Genomic DNA, 6,634 nt, shown 5'->3' on the forward strand with positions numbered 1-6,634 from the left:
AGGTTTAGTTGCCATGTTGAAACATTCAACATCTCCCACCAAGGCAGGAACCTTTGTCATGCTCAGGCAGCACAGAGAATGGCATTGCAGCTCTTCAGCAGAATTTACCTCCACAACCTGTATTTTCAAATACTTAAGCCACTGAAAAATGGAAACACCAACACTTCCAGATGCACAAGGACCCGGAATTCTTTGGCTTCTCTACTCACAGTAGTTTCTTATGTTAGAGAAGCATCTACTTTTTTACTAGAAAGACATAAAATTACTCCATCACCTGGAAGCCTGGTGTGAACAACCCCTTCCTCCAAATCCTACAGAAGGACAGGCCTTCCAGACAGAGTGGCTGGAGAGTGCTGCTGGGAGATTCCCAGCCCAAATCCAACGCCTAACAGAAGACCCTTCCTTGGGCTCAGAACACTAACAAATGCCATTTCTCAACTGCAGCCCCCCGTGTTGTTATCCTTCCTCTCCCAGCAGAGCCCGGACACAGTGTTACCGTAGCACATTTCCTCCGGAGCTGGGGCAGTTTCCGAGGAAGGCTCACGGCTCAGTGGATACTTAGAATCCCTGGCAAGCACCCGGAGCCGTGCTGCGGGCACCCCCAAGCCTGTGTGAACACAGCCCTGAAACCTTTGTTTCTCACTGCACAAGAGATGTAGAAAAGCTGGGACCATTTGCCAGAACTTGAAAAGAGCCGCCAAACCCAAACGTTGTGGTCATTACGCTTGGTTACCTTTATGGGAAATGCCAGGTTTGTTCTTTGTGGTTGTTTTCACATATAGGAAATACTGAAAGGTGCCTCAGCTAAAGATCCAGTCAGAACAACACACAAAAATTGCAAAACCAACAAGAGGCACGGTCTTTCTTCTAGGAGAGGTTTTAATGCAATAAAACCTCTGAGAAAAGTTTCCCTACAGTTCCCGGAGAGGGGAATGACCAAAATGCGTCTATGGGGAGGCTGAGGGGTTATGGAGAGACAAAGCTCATGGAGCTCCAACCTGCTGCCAGGATGCAGAGCCACAGGAGAGCTCTGTCCTTCCATTCCCCAAAGCAGCGGCAAGGAATCAGAGCCCTGAGCTTGCTGAGATAGCTTTAAGTAGCTGAAATTTAGAGAAACGCAGCAATCACAGGGAGGAAGCGAATGAAGAGCCTTTTTGCGACTGGTTCAAGAGCCACCGAGGACTCGAACAAAAGCGAAACGTCAACGCGCCCCGGCTGACACGGCACAAAGCCGTCACCGCCCGCATGAGGTCAGGGCTGAGGGACCGGCTCGCACAGCGGCCGGACCGCGGCAGCTCCCGCGGCTGACAGCGCTGCCGGCCCCGCCACGCTCCCTCCCGGCCCGGTCCGGCCCGGCCCGAGCGCGGCCTGGGAGCGCGGCCGGGGCGGCTGCGGGCCGGGCAGGGTCGGCTCCGCGCCGGGCGCTGCGGGGCCGCAGGCCGCGGGCGGGCTCAGCCACCGCACGCTGACAGGCGCCTGCCGGGCGCCCCGGCACCGCCGGCGCCGCCGAAACGCCCCCGGCCCGGCCGCTCCGCCGCCGGCAGCGCGGGCCCGGCACCGCTCCGCGCCCCGCCAGGCCCCGCCGCCCCTTCCCCCGCGCCGCGGGCTCGGCCTGCGCCCCGCCCGGGCCGGCCCCGGTCCCTCCGCTCCCGCCGCCGCCGCCGCCGCGTCCCGACCCCCGCCCCGCCCTCCCCTCACCTGAACCCGCCGCCGCCGCCGGGGGCGCGCGCGGGGCCGCGGGGGCGCGCGGGGCGGGGGTCGCGCGCGGCCCGGGATCCAGCGCCGCTCCGCCGCCTGCGCCGCGCACGTGACCCGCGCGCGCCTGCGCCCCAGCGCGCGGGGGCGGGGGGGGCACCGCGACCCCCGGGCGGGCCCCGGGACTGTGAGGGGACAGCGAGGGGACCGGTCCCGGGACCGGGACACAGCGGGGACAGCGAGGGGACAGCGGGGACAGCGAGGGGACAGCACCGGGACCGGAACCGGGAGACAGCGGGGACAGCGAGGAGACCGGGACCGGAACCGGGACAGAGCGAGGGGACAGAGCGGGAACCGGCACCGGGACAGCGGGGACCGGGCACCGGGACAGAGCGGGGACAGCGAGGGGACAGCACCGGGACACAGCGGGGAAAGAGCGGGAGCCGGGACCGGAACCGGGACACAGCGGGGACAGCACTGGGACACAGCAGGGACAGAGCGGGAACCGGCACCGGGACAGAGCGGGGACAGAGCGGGAACCGGGACACAGCGGGGACAGCGAGGGGACAGAGGGGAGACAGCACCGGGGCGGGCACCGGGGCCAGCGGGGACACAGCGGCACCCGCCCCGCCGCGCTCCCCGGCACGGCAGAGCTGAGGGACCCGCGGTGGCCGCTGCCTCTGGGAGCGCGGACAAACTGTCTGCCGGGTGAGGCTGCAGAAAAAATTATAACTGGGGCCTTTATAGGAAATTTCCAGGAAATTAGGTTTTTAATACGGGTGAATTTTAATTCAGAACATTTCATCCGAAGGTCTCTGACTCTTTGGACATCACTAAATTATATTTCATTTTACCAGTGGGGAGGTGGGGAAGAAGCCAGGGAGGGACCTGGTATGGACTCAGCAAAGGGCACAATGCTGAATTTTAATAAAAAATCCATTAATGTGATTAACGAACAGGCCCATGGGCCCAAAATCCCCAGGGGGCAATGCTAGATCCCTAAAATCCCTGAATCCCCTCAGCACAGAGGGGTTCCACAGCTGAAAGGGTTCCTCACCCTTTGGCTTGTCTTCTTACATCCTTTATGAATATGAGAAATGATCAATACAAAACTTCTGCAATATCTTGTTTCCTGCCCATCGTGGCTGTGGCAGAAAGCTCTTGCCTGGCACTGGGGAAGAAATGACACACATGACAATTCCTATTTCAGGATGGGAAAACAATCAAAAGTCCTTTATGGGAAAAATAAAGACTTTGTTCCTACAGAAGCACATGTGATTCAGTAGCTAGAGCAGGTTCAGTGGCCTGAGGAGGGGTTTCAGGAGAGTTTATGCAGCTGGAGCCAGCCCTCACGGCCACTCTTGGCTTCCTGTGGAATACTGCTGGTAAAATAACATGAAAAAGGGAATTTTTGTATTTTAATTTTTTGTTTTGTAAAACCTTTTAAGTACAACAAACCCACATCTCATTGGGCATTATTGCTTGCAACATAGAGAAAAAACACTTTTTATGAATTCACATATAACTGCATTCCACCAAGCCCACCAAAACAAGAATTAATGTCGTGGTGAGCACAGGACTGACGTGGAGCCTCTGCAGGTGTGCCAGAGCTGTGGGCACAGTGCCCCTCCCTGGCTGTGCATGGCCGAGGAATCCCTCACTGCTCTGCTCCTGCCTTTCTGTGCCTTCCACAGTCCCTGGGGAGCAATTCCAGCCCCTCTGCAGTGTGCTGAGACAGGGGCAAGGCCCCTGAGGGATGCCAGGTGCGAGGAGATGGGCATCAGCCCCAGAGAGGAACATTCATTCATCTGATCATCCCTGGAGTTTCCATTTGTCTTCGTGGGGATATTCCCAGGCCTTGCCTAGCTCTGCTCCTGGGTGCTGGGACTGGCTGGAAACACAGGGAAACTGAGTGGAAATTTCTTTAGTTCCAAGAATTAACCTTTCTTTCCCAAGTGACTTCATGTTTTCCTTGTTTCGTGAGACTCTTCTTAAACCATCTGCACTGAACTTCCTTATCCATTCTCATCTTCCCCAAAAATCAACCTCAACAGAGAGACATCAAGAGCACTGCTTCCAAAAAACTTCCAGAACTTCCCACTGTTGCTGTTCTTGTGCCAGATTGTCCCTCAGATTCTTGGCTTGGTTGGTTTTATCTGTATTATGCACATTAGTACCAGGCACGTCTCAAAATCCCTCAGGAAACAAGAGCAAGCCAAATGCTATTTTCCAAAACTTGGAAGCACGATACTGAGGGGTCCCACCAAGATCTTCTCAAGCCATCCAAGTGCTGTGACTTTCTGCTCTGGGATGGATTGAGGGATCCCACAGGGACAACTCCCCTGTGCCTAATCACAAAAGGAGTTTGCAGACAAGCCCTCTCACATCCACCTCACTCTCAGAGCACGCTGCTTCCCATGGCCTCTGGTGCTTCTGCTCACTGCTGGGAAAGAGCAGAACTGCTTCAGTCTCCACATAATTAAAGTTAACCCCAAATCTCTTAGAATAGCCTTGTCACAAGGGTAAGGAAGCAAAAGGAAAGGGGAGCTGAAGGGACACCAGGGTGACAGGACACAACTAAAGACCTTTTTGAGGCATCTCTGCTGGACACCAGCAGTTGAAGGACCCCCAGGTGGCCTTGGCACCCATTGGCAGAGGGACAAAGGGACAATGGGATGTGGAGGGGCAAGAGGGAAGAAACACAGGGCAGCTCCAGACGTGCCACATCACATCCCTGTGTGCTGCAGGCTGAGCTCACTACACAGCCTTGGTGTTCCTGGGTCTGCCCAGGTCCTGCACAGCACAAACAACACAGGAGCAGCTGTGCCCCATCCCTGGCAGTGCCCAAGGCCAGGCTGGACAGGGCCTGGAGCAGCCTGGGATAGTGGAAGGTGTCCCTGCCCAGGGGCTGGAACTGGATAGTCTCTGAGGTCCCCTCCAATCCAAACAATTCCGTAATTTTTTTGTCATTCTGTTTGTGGAACTCATCCAGGAGCAGACCCTCAGTTTGTTTGGGATGCTGAAGCTTTGCTGCAAAACAATGACACAGAATGAGACCAGAGCTCCTGCAGGGATGGAGGGCTCCCTGCAGCAGAGACAGGTGTTTAACTGCCTCATTGTCCACAACAGAACACAAAGGCATTTGATATCATGACAATCAAAATTGTAGGTTTATTCACACTCATTTTCATGTGGCAGTGTTTTCAAATGACAGGTATTACACCGAAAAATGACTTGAACAAGATAACTTCCCCTCTAACACTGGTACAATGCTCACTTGGAGAGAAGGAAGGAGATGTGTTGCACTGCAGTCACTCTCACTTTGGATCTGGTGTTTTGTTAAACTGTGAGTGTGGTGAGAAAGAGAGGTGGGCAGCTGGGCACAGGTGGGGCAGGGCTGCACAGGAGTTCATCTCTCCCCCTGTGCTCCGAGGACATTGAAAGGTGGCACCTGCTGGCTGGGGAGTCCTGCTTGGGCCAGGAGCTCTCCTGCTGGGTGAAGGTCGTGGCTGCCCAGGAGCTGTTGTAACACAGGATGCTCCCCACAGGCAGCCAGGGCCAGCCTGCCAGGACAATCTGCACCTCAGAGTGCTGTGACACTGCTGAGCCCTCTGAGGGCAGCACGTGTCAGGGCCTTGCTGCTCCTCCTCCACCTGCCCTCCACACAAGTGGGCTTCAGTTCAGGTGCCTGCCCCTCTGAAACCAGCTCTGCCTGGCACAGCTTTCCTTTCTGTGAAAAATGCCAATTTTATGATTGGCTTTTTGCAAATATTAAAGTGAATATTTTATGTGTTGTGTTAGAACGTAATGCTGTGTTAATTCTCTTAAGTAATGCGTTAAATGTAGTTTTAGGTTATAAAAAATTTTAAAATAGAAACGATGCTATGTAGGATACTTTTTTTAAAGAAAAGACTTGCAGTGAGATAGCAGCCACAGGACACCTAAATCTTTCGGAGAAAAAGAATTTATTGCCTTCTTATCAGAAGAAACGAACTTTTTCCCGCCTTGAAGGTGCTGTCAGGATTCAGAGGAAGAAGCTGACACTGACCAGACAGAATCCTGTGTTTGAATGGAATTTATGCATCATGTATGAGGTGTATGAATATGCAACAGGCTGTTGCTTTTAAGGGTTAATCCTTTGTTAAGGGGTGTCCTTTTTTGGGCTACTGCTGCCCAGAAAAGGTACCCAGATGTCTGTAACTCTTTGTCCCTATTGTCTCATATTGTCCTAATTCAAATTGTCCAAATTATTATTACTCTAATTGTATTACTATTTTTATAACTATTTTATTACTACTAAACTTTTAAAATTTTAAAAACAAGTGATTGGCGTTTTCCACACTTTCCCTGCCTGGGGGCCACTTTCCATCACTTAGCCATGGAAGAGCTTTCCAAAGCCACTGGAAACGCCTGGGGGCTACAGGAGCTCTTCCTGCTCCGTCTGATTCTTTGCAAAATCTTTACCAACCCGTGCGTGGTTTGGATGTTGATAGAAGCGATGCAGGTTTGCTCGCAGGGTGTTTGCCGAGCCTGACTCCCCTGTGTGCCCGGAGCAGCGCTGCCGGGCCGGGCAGCAGTGGGAGGGGGCTCGGAGATGGTCTGGGCAAAGTCTCCAGCGGGTACCCAGGAGGTGACCCAGCTGGATCGCACTCGGTGGCACTTCCAGACTTGCTGCCCCAGCTGAGGGACCCCTCAGGTGACACTGCAGAGCTGCAGGACGGCGCTCATCGCTCCTGGGATGGGCACCCGGAGCTGCTGGCCCAGCAGCGGCTGCTCTGTGCCCGCCCTGCCCCGGCAGTGCCCCGGGCTCGGGCAGGACGCGCTGCCGGAGCTGCTGCAGGGTGGGCAGAGCAGCGGTGCCCAGGGCTGCCCTCAGCCGTGCCCGGGGCTGCCTCGGCCTGTGCCCGGCCACGGCAGCACGGACTGGGCACTGCGGGTG

The sequence above is a fragment of the Ammospiza caudacuta genome, chromosome 15, assembly GCF_027887145.1.
Source record: "Ammospiza caudacuta isolate bAmmCau1 chromosome 15, bAmmCau1.pri, whole genome shotgun sequence".
In the NCBI taxonomy this organism is placed as follows: Eukaryota; Metazoa; Chordata; class Aves; order Passeriformes; family Passerellidae; genus Ammospiza; species Ammospiza caudacuta.